The following is a 13567-nucleotide window of genomic DNA, read 5'->3' on the forward strand; positions in this document are numbered from 1 at the left end:
ATACAGTCACAAGCAGGAGAGTCTTCAGCAGCCGAGTCATGTATTGCTATTGGCTGAGCCTTCCTGAGGGTTCCACATAGGTTTGTGTCTGGTTGAGATGCCCATCACTACAACCACCCCTACCCCACACCCCACTCCCAGCACCAGCAGCAGCTACTGCTGAAGCAGATTACAACAGGGATGAACTCTGGACTGTGCACCCCTTTCCCCTGTATTTGTGATGTAAGATAGAGTTGTTTTCAGAGAAATAAGCAAGTCTAGGGTCAGCCTCATCATAGTACTGTCACTCTGGCTCTCAGGACACCTTGCATGGGGTCTTTGAACTCAACAGGCCTGCCGGGATACTTCAAGTGTGTGCTTGGGAAAGAGCAGATAATGTGGATGGGGGCCCTGGAAATGGAGAACAAGCTGAAGAAAAGCAATTTTGTATTAAAACAACCCCCCTGCAGTCCAGGCACAGCGGCTCACACCTGCAATCTTAGCACTTTGGGAGGCCGGGGCAGGCAGATCACTTGAGGTCAGGAGTTTGAGACCAGCCTAACCAACGTGGCAAAACCCCATCTCTACTAAAAATACAAAAATTAGTCAGATGTGGTGGCACACGCCTGTAATCCCACCTACCCAAGAGGCTGAGGCAAGAGAACTGCTTGAGCTTAGAAGGCAGAGGTTGCAGTGAACCGAGGTTGGACCATAGCACTCCAACCTGGGCAACAGAGCAAGACTTTGCCTCAAAAAAATAAAAAAATAGGACAACCCACCACAAAAAGCACAATGCAAATTGCATCTGCTAGACACTTTTTAATTCTTTGGTCCTACAGGGATTTGCAAAAAGATCAGGTGGTGGGGGCATAGGGTCAGGTGGCAGTTGCTAGGGAGCAAGTTCAGGTACAGATGAAGTCAGAGAAATATGTAATTTTCCTATTAAGAGAACATTAATGGAGGGCAGGTGGAATGGGCAAAGCTACTGAAATGAAGCTCCAGAACAGTTGGGACCCAGAAAAGATAGAGATCAAGTAAGTCATCAACTATTAATAGCCTTAGTAAACTTTGGAGGGATAAATGCTCTGCAAGCTTCTCTTCAAAATCTGAACCTGTCTCCTGCTGTGGCAGCATTTAAATCCAACAGATCCAGATTCCGGCAGTAACTGTGCTCTTGACCAAAAAGCATGGCATTTTGGTTGAGTGTGAGCTCCAGGCTTACACCGTCTGGATTCACATTTAGCTCAGCCAGCCTCACTGGCTGGGTCATCTTGGGCATATTATTTATCCCCTGTAAGCCTCCTCTATAAAATGGGCTTAATTGTAATGACAGCTTCATAGGAAGGTTGCAAAGATGGAGCAATGGTATACATGTGAAGCCTTTCATGCAGTGTCTGGTGCATGATGCTCAGTAAACATTATCTATTACTCTAATAACTCTTACTCCAATTTACCCATTAAGGTAGTTATTTATTAACATCTAGCTCTCCCTCTAGAGTGCAAATCCTTGCAGGGGGATACCTGGGCTGGTTATTCTTTAGCTCTACTTTCCTCTTCCTCCCAGCTTCCATTCTCTGTTCTTTTCCAGCCTGCTCTGAGCCCCAGGGGCTGACTTCTGAGAACTGTGTCAGCAGCCTTTGCTTCTGGTGGGGATCCTCCAAAGGGTAGAAGGCAGAGACTTCAGGATATCTATCCCCCCATCTCCCTCCCTACAGGCAGCAGATGACAGTGGTACGGTAGAAGCCACGGCTCCTGTCAGGACCCTCTATTGTGGCTACAAGTCTTATGCACTTTGAAAATGCTTTTTCCTTGCTTCTTCAGACCCATGGCTGTGGCCTCAGGGTACATCACCACCTGTTGTTGGTGACAAAAGCCTTTCCCTAGTCTTTGCAAACGATCTTGTTACCTACTTAAGGGGTAGATGGTTGGCAAGTGACAGTCCAAGGACACAATCAAGGAGGTTTTAACAAGAGGATTTTATTACTTGGAACAAGTCGAACCCAAGGGATAATTCTCCAAAGCAGTGCCTCCAGAGCAAAGGTGAAAACAGGGTTTTTCTTAGGCTGTTTAGCTAAGTCATTGTATGTAGAGGTGGAATAAAGGCAGCACAGGCATAGTACCCATCGTGCTTCTACATATTAATACAATGAATGTACAGAAGACGGTGAATAAGCCCTTCCCTGGGTGGGGATTTTAGTACGGTAATGATGAGTGTTCACCAAAGTTCATATCGTCAACTAAGGCATCTCTGGTTCCAACCCATTTTTGTTTTGCCAGGACTGGTCTTTTTCCTGGAACTTTTCTGAAACAAGACAAGAACTGAAAGTGCACCAGTTACAAGTGGGTACTTTTTCAGTCTGTACCTGAAAGTCTGGGATACAGTCCCTCCATTAAACTCTCTTCAATTGCCTTCCTGGACTGTGCCCTATTTCCTGCCAGGACTATGATTTGGTGCTTTACTTCACTGAATTTTTTGTTTTCAAATGTCCTCTTGTCAGTGAAGCCTTCTTTTATTCTTCTAGACAAAGGAAAAAAAAAAATTTCTCCTTTCTCTGAACATTTAAAACACATTATAAGGCCAAGCACAGTGGATCACTTGAGTCCAGCAGTTCGAGATCAGCCTAGGCAACATGGTGAAACCCCATCTCTACTAAAAATACACAAAAATTAGCCAGGCATGGTGGCTCATTGTTGTAACCCCAACTACTCAGGAGACTGAGGCAGGAGAATCACATGAACTCAGGAGGTAGAGTTTTCAGTGAGCTGAGACCACACCATTGCACTGCAGCCTGGGCAACAAGAACCAAACTCCATCTCAGAATAAATAACTAAATAAAAATAGAAAAATTAGCTGCGTGTGGAAGTGCATGCTTGTAGTCCCAGCTACTCTGGAGGCTGAGGCAGGAGGATCACTTGATCCCGGAGACAGAGGTTGTAGTGAGCCGAGATCACACTACTCAGTGCAGCCTGGGAAAAACAGCAAGACTCTATCTCAAAAACAAAAAAAAGAAAAGAAAGAAAACAAAAAAAAAAAAAAAAAGGAAAGGAAAAGAGTGGGCTAGGCACGTTGACTCACACCTGTAACCCCATCACTTTAGGAGGCCGAGGCAGGTGGATCACCTGAGGTCAGGAGTTCGAGACCAGCCTGAACAACATGATGAAACCCTGTCTCTACTAAAAATACCAAAAAAATTAGCCAGCTGTGGTGGCATGTGCCTGTAATCCCAGATAGTCAGGAGGCTGAGATAGGAGAATCGCTTGAACCCGGGAGGCAGATGTTGCAGTGAGCCAAGATCATGCCATTGCACTCCAGCCCAGGCAACAACAGCGAAACTCCGCCTCAAAAAAAAAAAAAAAAATGTAGATTTTTTTTTTCCCCCACAAGAGACAACTTTGTAGGGCCATTTCAAGATATGACAAGGAAATATATTTGGGGCTAAAATATTTTGATTTATTTTCTTATTTATTATGTGAGATACTGCCAGAGCCAGGTTGGAAAGCAAACCACGTCATATAGGGTTAAATAAAACCCCTCTGATGAAACTTTACGGTTTGTAGGGGTGACTCCCCAGGTCCCTTAGGGAGGAATTTGGCCAAGATAAGAAAAAAAGTCAGAGTTTAGTCCTCAAAGACAATGCTCCCCTGAAAACTGTTGCTATTTCTATATATTCATTATTGAACATGCAAGGTATGTATCCTGTTAAGAGTAGTGTCAGCTTCTGTAACAAACATATTTAAAAGTTTCAGGCTGGGCGAGATGGCTTATGCCTGTAATCCTAACATTTTGGGATGTTGAGAGGTGGAAGGATCACCTAAGCCTAAAAGTTTGAGAGCAGCCTGGACCACATAGGGAGACCCTGTCTCCTTAGAGAAATTTGAAAATTAGCTGGGCATGGTGGTGTGCACCTGTGGTTCTAGATACTCAAAAATTGCTTGGATCTGGAAGGTCAAGCCTACAGTGAGCCATTAAGATGCCACTGTACTTCAACATGAGCTACAGAGTGATACCCTTTCTCAAAAAAAAAAAAAAAAAAAAAAGAAAAAAGAAAGAAAAATAGTAAGTTTCAATGGCTTAACCTAATAGCAATTGATTTCTTGCTCACATACTTGTCAATAAAGTTGTTTCCTCTTGGCAGGCAGTTTCACTGGTGTGACTTCTTTCTGCAGGACTGTTCTCCAGGTGGCCAGGGACTGACCCAGTTCTCCTCCATTTCTTGCTTGTAGTCTGAAGAGCAACTGTAGAGTGTGTGGGAATGCCCATATTCTGAGGTAGGGAGGAACTGTCTGAAACAGCCTGGGCCTGGCTCCTGGCTCTCCTAAAAAATGTAACGTCTTGAATTAAGGAGGAACTGCTAAGACAGCTAGAGCTTTGTTCCTCTCTCCCTGGAAGTAGGATGAGGTTTAGCCTGGTGATTCCCGTGACCCCTGATGTATGGAGCCTGGAGTAAGCTGCTTTGGGGGACCCTCAGCTGCAACACCAGTAGGGCATGTGCAATTGAAGCTCCATCCACCCAAGGCAGCTTTTACAAGCCTTGGGGAGCAGGCACACAGTGGATTCTAGGCTTCTGTTGTCTCTTGCTTCCTATCTGTAAGTAATACATTTGCTTTATGTAACTTGTTGCATGTTAGTGTCTTCTGTCTCACCAGGCTTAGGCAGGTTCACAAAATTCACGAGTGCATGGTGAATGTGGTTCACAAAATTGGTGCAGTGAGCAGGGCCCTCTTTGATAGAACCATGGCTTATTGATGAAGTGGAAGGAGTGATACCCCGAAGTACCCAGCGCAGGGTGTAGACATCAACCTAGAGGGGTGCAGGAGCTGGACAAGCAGCTGGATGATTTATGAAAGGAAGAATGAGAGGTGAGATTATAAGCCAACAATAAAATTCGAAGGCCTCTAACCTTCTGAATGGATCTCTCCTCTTGGCCAGGGCATTCCAAAGTTCACCCTGATTATCTGGTTTAGGCCATGACAGGAAAAAAGGGTCAGACATGTCTCATTATACCCCATGCAAGTTTGGCTTTCAGGAAAAACTGACCAGCATTAACATCAACACATATCTTATGTCTGATAAGAAACATTTACAATCTAGTCTCTCTGAAGTCTGCTACCTGAAGGCTTCAGCTGCATAATAAAGCTTTGTTCTCCACAACCTCTTATCATCATAACCCAGACATTCCTTTCTATTGATAATAACTGTTTCAACCAGTTGCCAATCACAAAATGTTTAAATCTACCTATAACCAGGAAGCCACACCCTCACCCCACCACCCTTTCTCAGCTTCGAATTGTCCTGCCTTTCCAGACCCAACCAATGAATTTCTTACGTGTATTTGATTGATGTCTCATGCCTCCCTAAACTGTACAAAACTTGGCTGTGCCCTGATCACCTTGGGCACATGTTTTCAGGATCTCCTGAGGGCTGTGTCACAGGCCATTGGTCACTCATATTTGGCTGAGATGGCTGAGAATAAATCTCTTCAAATGTTTTACAGTTTGACTCTTTTTGTAAACAGGACATAGGTCACCCCCAACCCTGCAGATATGAGTGAACTGGCTGCACCGACTGAGGCAGAGAGAAAAAAATATAGAATAGGACAGTGGCAAGCCGCCCTCTAATTGTTGGCCACTTGTATGGTTGTTCATTCTCGAGAGCTAGAGAACTCAAGAAATGGATACTCAGATGACCCCTTAGGTCCCTGAGAGGGAAGAGGAAGAGGTCCTCTGGTGGTCCCTGAGGCATCTGAGAGGAAACCAAACACAGTTCATAAGGGCATTTACAGAGCGGAAACTCATTATCCAAAGAATAAATACGGAGAATAGCCAGCTAAATCTTCTGCAGCCTGGGTGGTGTGTTTGTCTAGCTCCTGCACCCTTCTAGGTTGATGTCTACACCCTGGGCTGGGTACTTCAGGTATCACTCCTTCCACTTCATCAATAAGCCATGGTTCTATCAAAGAGGTTCGATCAAATCCAAATGCCTCAGGCTGAATGACCCAGTTGGGAATGGGGCCAAGGTCTCTGGTTCCCTCCCCACTGGAAGTCAGTCACTCTATATTCCTGTCAAGCTAAAACAGGAGTTCTTGTAATAAGCCAGGAACAGAAAGACAAACTTTGGATGTTCTCAGTTATTTGCAGGATCTAAAAATCAAAACAATCGAACTCATGGAGATAGAGAATAAAAGAATGGTTACCAGAGGCTTGGAAGGGTAGTAGGAGTGGGAGGAAGTGCAAGAGGACGTGGGGTTGGATGGTTAATGAAAAAGGGCCGGATGTGGTGGCTCATGCCTGTAATCCCAACACTCTGAGAGGCTGAGAAGGGTGGATCACCTGAGGTCAGTAGTTGAAGACCAGCCTGGCCAACATGATGAAACCCCATCTCTTCTAAAAATACAAAATTAGCTGGGCATGGTGGCATGTGCCTGTAGTCCCAGCTACGCGGGAGGCTGATACAAGAGAATCGTTTGAACCCAGGAGGCGGATGTCACAGTGAGCCAAAACTGTGCCATTGCACTCCAGCTCGGGCAACAAGAGCAAAACTCCATCTGAAAAAAAAAAAAAAAGAAACCAAAAGAATGAAAAAGACCTAATGTTTGACAGCACAACTATATATAGACTATAATATGATTAAAATAATATTTTAATTGTACATTTTAAAATAAGAGTATAATTGGATTGTTTTTAACACAAAGGATAAATGCTTGAAAGGATGGATACCCCATTTTCCATGATGTGATTATTACAGATTGCGTGCCTGTACCAAAATGTCTCATGTACCCCTTAAATATATCCACTTACTATGTGCTCATAAAATTTAAAATTTAAAAAATTAAAAAAAAAAAAAAGACCTACTTGCTTTGGCAGCACATATACTGAAATTGGAATGACATAGAGAAGATTAGCATGGTCCCTGCTTTTAAAATTAATAATATTCCTTTAAAAGATAAAAAGGGGGAAAAAAGGAATTCAGATTTTTCTGGGGTTCTTAGATATTGGAACCCACGTGAAAATATTTCCAGGTATACTTAAGGGAAAAATTAAATTGGTGACATTAAGAGGCTTGGGGACAAAAGCAGTGACCTATGGTGCTTATCTGCTGAGGGGTGCCTCTGGCCATTTGAGGTGCCAGTGACTTTGGTTCCTGTGGCTGAATGTCTTATAGTCATTGACATTTTGGCTGCTTGGGGCCCAGCACATCACCACTGCCTGAGGGGTGTGCCCGCTCACAGCTAAGAATTCCAGCCATTACGGTGGGGCATATCCATGCCTGCCTGCCACCTAAGCCACCCAAGCCCGAATGGGTTATTCAGCAAAACAGTACTGCATACTAACTGAAGAACAGGACATTATTGTGTTAATTATTGTTACAAATAGAAATGCTACAAACTACCCTGTCATAATGTAACAGCTCAGTTTGGCTAGTCAAAAAGGCTTTCGGATATGGAGACTAACAATGGACTGTCCGTGGGCTAAATGTGAAGGCCACATTGGCAGTAAGCCAAAAAAGTATTCTAGATACAACCAAGCAAAAAAAATTAATCTTGGAGGCATCCACTAATAAAAAGGGGGTCCAACAGCTGGTAGGCCTCTTTGGGTACTGGGGCATTGGAGACAGCATGTACCCCATCTGAGTGTTCTTTTGCTCCCCTAAGTTAGGGTGACCAACAAAGCCACCAACTTTGAATGGGGCCCTTTGTAGCAGTGGGCCTTGGAAGCAGTTAAATAAGCCATGGTCCAGGGACTGCCATTAAAACCTTTAGAACCTGCTAGCCTGATGGCATTAGAGTAGTCCCCACTTATCCTCAGGCAACACATTCCAAGACCCCCAGTGGATGCCTGAAACTATAGATAGTGTCAAACACTATATATACTATGTTTATCATAGACATACCTATGGCAAAGTTTAATTTATAAATTAAGTACAGTAAAAGATTAACAACACTAGCTTAAAGTAGAACAATTATAACAATACACTGTAATAAAAGTTATGTGAATGTGGTCTCTCTCTCAAAATATCATCTTGTGTTGTACTCCCCCTTCTTCTTCTTGCGATGAGGTGATAAAATGCCTAAGTGATGAGATGAAGCGAGGTGAGCGAAATAGGCACTGTGACGGAACGTTAGGCTACTGTCGACCTCATGATACATCAGAAGGAGGATCATCTGCCTGGGTGATCCTGGATCACTGAGCCATGATAACATCTGTGGTTGGATGTCAGGGGCAGATGATGTCAATGACTAATGGGCAGGTAGCATACACAGCTTGGATACGCAGGAGAAAGGGATGATTCATATCCTGGAGAGGGTGGTATTTCATCATCCTACCCAGAGTCACTTGCAATTTAAAACTTATGAATTGTTTATTTCTGAAGTTTTTCATTTAAAATTTTTAGACCAAGTTTGGCCAAGAGCAAGTCAAACTGCAGAAAACAGAACTGTGGAGAAGGTAGAACTACTGTACAGGAGTTACAACCCCCATTCCTGCTGACTGGAGTGTGTGGCAACAGAAAACTACCTCTGGGATACACCAGTCTCTCAGATTTTGGACCCCGAAGCTACATGAGGCAGCCACCAAATACATTGAATGTACAGAAGATGGTGAATAAGCCCTTCCCTGGGTGGGGATTTTAGTACGGTAATGATGAGTGTTCACCAAAGTTCATATCGTCAACTAAGGCATCTCTGGTTCCAACCCATTTTTGTTTTGCCAGGACTGGTCTTCTTCCTGGAACTTTTCTGAAATAAGACAAGAACTGAAAGTGCACCAGTTACAAGTGGGTACTTTTTCAGTCTGTACCTGAAAGTCTGGGATACAGTCCCTCCATTAAACTCTCTTCAATTGCCTTCCTGGACTGTGCCCTATTTCCTGCCAGGACTGTGATTTGGTGCTTTACTTCATTGATTTTTTTGTTTTCAAATGTCCTCTTGTCAGTGAAGCCTTCTTTTATTCTTCTAGACAAAGAAAAAAAAAATATCTCCTTCCTCTGAACATTTAAAACACATTGTAAGGCCAAGCACAGTGGATCACTTGAGTCCAGCAGTTCGAGACCAGCCTAGGCAACATGGCAAAAGCCAGTCTCTACAAAAATTAAAAAATTAGCCAGGCTTGATGGCATGCACCTGTAGTCCCAGCTACTTGGGAAGCTGAGCCTGGGAGTTCAAGGCTGCAGTGAGTCATAATCACACCATTACACTCAAGCCTGGGTGACAGAGTAAGACTTTGTCTCAAGAGAGAAAAAAAAAAGTTTTGGCAGGGCGAGATGGCTCATGCCTGTAATCCCAGCAGTTTGGGAGGCTAAGACAGACTGATTATTTGAGGTCAGGAGTTCGAGACCAGTCTGGTCAACAAAGTGAAATCCCATTTCTACTAAAAATACAAAAGTTGGCCAGGTGCGGTTGGTCATTCCTGTAATCCAAGTGCTTTGGGAGGCTGAGGCGAGTGGACAACCTGAGGTCAGGAGTTCGAGACAGGCCTGGCCAACATAGTGAAACCCCATCTCTACTAAAAATACACAAAAATTAGCCAGGCATGGTGGCTCACGGTTGTAACCCCAATTACTCAGGAGACTGAGGCAGGAGAATCACATGAACTCAGGAGGTAGAGTTTTCAGTGAGCTGAGACCACACCATTGCACTGTAGCCTGGGCAACAAGAACCAGACTCCGTCTCAGAATAAATAACTAAATAAAAATAGAAAAATTAGCTGCGTGTGGAGGTTCACGCCTGTAGTCCCAGCTACTCTGGAGGCTGAGGCAGGAGGATCACTTGATCCCGGAGACAGAGGTTGTAGTGAGCCGAGATCACACTATTCAATGCAGCCTGGGAAAAACAGCAAGACTCTATCTCAAATATATTCCTTTTCAAAAAAAATTGTATTTTTTTTTGTCAAGCATTTAGATGTAAATTTTTCTGTATAGTCCTTTGGAATGGCAACTCAATACACAGACACCCAGTATAATATAAAGGTTATTACCATTAAAAAATAAGTTTAAAAAGAAATTAAGTATTATTACCATTAAAAAATGATAATGGCTACTCCTTGCCACTGATCAGAGGGAGGACTCTATCAGCTAGGTCTGAGGTTCCCCATTTTGTGGGTCAGAACAGCTTAAACATCTTGCTGACTGTGAAGGTGGGGAAGGACATGAAGAGAAACAGATATTGCTCTCCGCACCCCAGAGAAAATGTTAAAAATCATTATTTACTCTAGGGCGTGGTTTAGGATAGAGGAGACTCCCTTATACCCGAAAATATATTTCTAACCTGCTTGCTATTGCCTGAAGTCTATTTAATGAGGGAGATAGCCTTTTATTCCACAATTAGAAATGAAAGACCTCAGATGCAATGTAAAATGAGTTAGAGCAAATGAATTTTTAAGTAAAAGGTAAACAATAATGATAATTTCTTCCTCTCTCCTTCTCTCTCTTTCTCTCTCTCCTTATGCAACCAACGGTTTGGTCATCTACACTTCATCTTTCAGGCATGATCTTCATTACTTCAAGTATGCAAATGTGAAACAGATAAGGGCCTTGCCTTGCAGAGTTTATCTGATAAGGGACAGTGTTAAAAAGTCAGTAAGTCCTGGGTATGTGAAACTGAGTACCAAGAGGAGACTGGATATCGTGAAATCAAACTTCTCGAATTCCACAAATTGGCCTCAGGTACAGTCTATTTTTGAAACAAACAGAAATGGAGTTTAAAGACGTTCCACATTTGATGGATGCATGAGCTTTTAGAAGTGCTCTAACTTTCCCTGTCAGTTGAAAATTACCATCCTGGGAGCTGAGACTGACATTTTTGCAGAACAATCCTCTTTCTCCCTCAGCTCCCAACATTTTTTTTTGAAATAGCGTCTTCTTCTGTTGCCCAGGCTGCAATGTTGTGGCTCCATCACAGCTCACTGCAGCCTTGACCTCCTGTGCTCAAGCGATCCTTCTGCCTCAGCTTCCTGAGTAAGCTGGGACTACAGGCATGCGCCACCACCCCTGGTCTTTTTTTTTTTTTTTTCCTTTCTTTTTTTTCTGTAGAGACAGGGGCCCACTATGCTGCCCAGGCTGGTCTCAAATACCTGGGCTCAAGTGATCCTCCCACCTGGGCCTCCCAAAGTGTTAGGATTACAGAGGTGAGCCACTGCACCCAGCCTGAACACCGTTGTTTTTGAACAGTGCCTGACACATAGTAGGCATTTGGTAAATACTTGTGGAATGGATTTGTGAATGATGTACTTTTATTCCTAAATGAATTCTGAATACTTTGTGACCTGTCTTAATTTTTTTTTTTTTTTTTTTGAGACTGAGTCTCACTCTGTCAACCAGGCTGGAGTGCAGTGGCCTGATCTCTGCTCACTGCAAGCTCCGCCTCCTGAGTTCACGTCATTCTCCTGCCTCAGCCTCCCGAGTAGCCGGGATTACAGGCGCCCACCACCACGCCCGGCTAATTTTTTGTATTTTCGGTAGAGAAGGAGTTTCACTGTGTTCACCGTGGTCTCGATCTCCTGACCTCATGATCCGCCCGCCTCGACCTCCCAAAGTGCTGGGATTACAGGCGTGAGCCACCATGCCCGGCCTGTGACCTGTCTTTTTATGGTTCAACAATGTCCTCGGAGCATTTTCATGTCATTTTAAAATTCTATTTTAAAACTTTATATTTTGGAAAATTTCAAGAAACACAGAAGTAGAGAATATAGTATAAGGCCAAGCGCAGTGGCTCATGCTTGTAATCTTAGCACTTTGGGAGGCTGAGGTGGATGGATCACCTGAGGTCAGGAGTTCCAGACCAGCCTGGCTAACATGGTGAAACCCCATCTCTACCAAAAATACAAAAATTAGCTAGGCGTGATGGTGCATGCCTGTAATCTCACTACTTGGGAGGCAGAGGTTGCAGTGAGCCCAGATGGCATCACTACACTCCAGCCTGGGCAACAGAGCTAGACCCTATCTTAAAAAAAAAAAAAAAAAAAAGGCCAGACCGGGCACAGTATCTCATGCCTGTAATCCCAGCACTTTGGGAGGCCGAGGCAGGCGGATCACCTGAGGTCAGGAGTTCAAGACCAGCCTGGCCAACATGGTGAAACCCCGTCTCTACTAGAAATACAAAAAAATTAGCTGGGCTTGGTGTTGGGCGCCTGTAATCCCAGCTACTCAGGAGGCTGAGGCAGGGAGAATTGCTTGAACCGGGAAGTGGAGTTTGCAGTGAGCCGAGATTGTGCCACTACACTCCAGCTTGGGCAACAGAGCCAGACTCCATCTCAAAAAAAAAAAAAAAAAAAAAAAAAAAGCCAGGCTCAGTGGCACAGTGGCTCACACCTGTAATCCCAACACTTTGGGAGGCGGAGGTAGGCTGATCACCTGAGCTCAGGAGTTCGAGACCAGCCCGGGCAACATGGTGATACCCTGTCTCTATTAAAAATACAAAAATTAGCCTGGCGTGGTGGCGTGCACCTGTAATCTTAGTTACTTGGGAGGCTGAGGCAGGAAAACTGCTTAAGCCTGAGAGGCAGAGGTTGTAGTGAGCCAAGATTGTGCCACTGCACTCCAGCCTGGGTGACAAAGTGAGACTCCATCTCAAAATAAATAAATAAATAAATAAATAAATAAATAAATAACAAATTAAAAAAATAAATAAATAACAAATTAAAAAAATAAAAGAATACAGTATAAAGAAGCCCTTATACAAAAAGAAAAATAAATAAGCAAAACAAACAAACAAACAAAAAACAAAAGAAGCCCTCGTGTGCCCATTCACAACTTCAGCAACTTTTAACATTTTGCCAGATGGAAAGTGTTCTGTCTCTTTAACCTCCCTTTTCTTCCCACATGCCATACATTTTCACCCCTAAGTATTTTCTGTGCATTTGTGTGTGTGTGTGTGTGTGTGTTGTATGTTTTTGTGACAGAGTATTTTTATTTTGTAGAGACCGGGTCTTGCCCAGGCTTGTCTTGAACTCCTGGCCTCAAGAGGCCTCTGCCTCGGCCTCCAGAAACATTGAGATTAAAGGTGTGAGCCATTCTGCCCAGGCTCACACATAAGCATTTTAGAATGAATCTCTAGTAAACTTTTTTTCATAACCACGGTGCTTTCATCATGTTTAGTAAAATTAATACTGCATTTTCTTCAAATCATCTAAACCCAGTCTTATACAAATTTCCCCAGTTGTCTCAAAAATGTATTTTTATAATCGGTTTGTTCAAATGAGGGCCTTAATACAGCCAGATCATTGCAATTTAAGGCAGGTAACAGAGTGGTGTAGGGGATGAGAATGAAACTAATTTTTATCAACTGCTAAGTACTGGCTTTTTTACAGTCACTATACTTGTGTTTTATATATGCATGATCTCATTTAATCCTCAGAAGGTCACTGTTAAACAGTTAGTGCTGAGCTTACATTACCCAAGCGACAGGTTCAATCGCTTGGCAGGTGTCAGTCCAATGACTCCAACCAGGGAGGATTTAACAAATGTATTTGATTACTTGCAACAAGTAAAGAGAACATTGGAGTAGTTCCCAAAGCAGTGCCTCCTGGAACAAAGGTGAAAGTGGGGCCTTTATTGTGCTGTTCAGCTGAGTCATTGTATATAAAAGTGGGATAA

The 13567-nt window shown here is 43.5% G+C and overlaps 1 pseudogene; it reads left to right on the plus strand.

Annotated features, from left to right (window-relative positions):
* Nucleotides 1-6831: 6831 nt before the first annotated feature.
* On the plus strand, nt 6832-6917 carry LOC112426816 (U6 spliceosomal RNA; annotated as a pseudogene).
* The last annotated feature ends 6650 nt before the right edge of the window (nt 6918-13567 follow it).

Source organism: Macaca nemestrina, chromosome 5 (assembly GCF_043159975.1).
Source record: "Macaca nemestrina isolate mMacNem1 chromosome 5, mMacNem.hap1, whole genome shotgun sequence".
Lineage (NCBI taxonomy): Eukaryota > Metazoa > Chordata > Mammalia > Primates > Cercopithecidae > Macaca > Macaca nemestrina.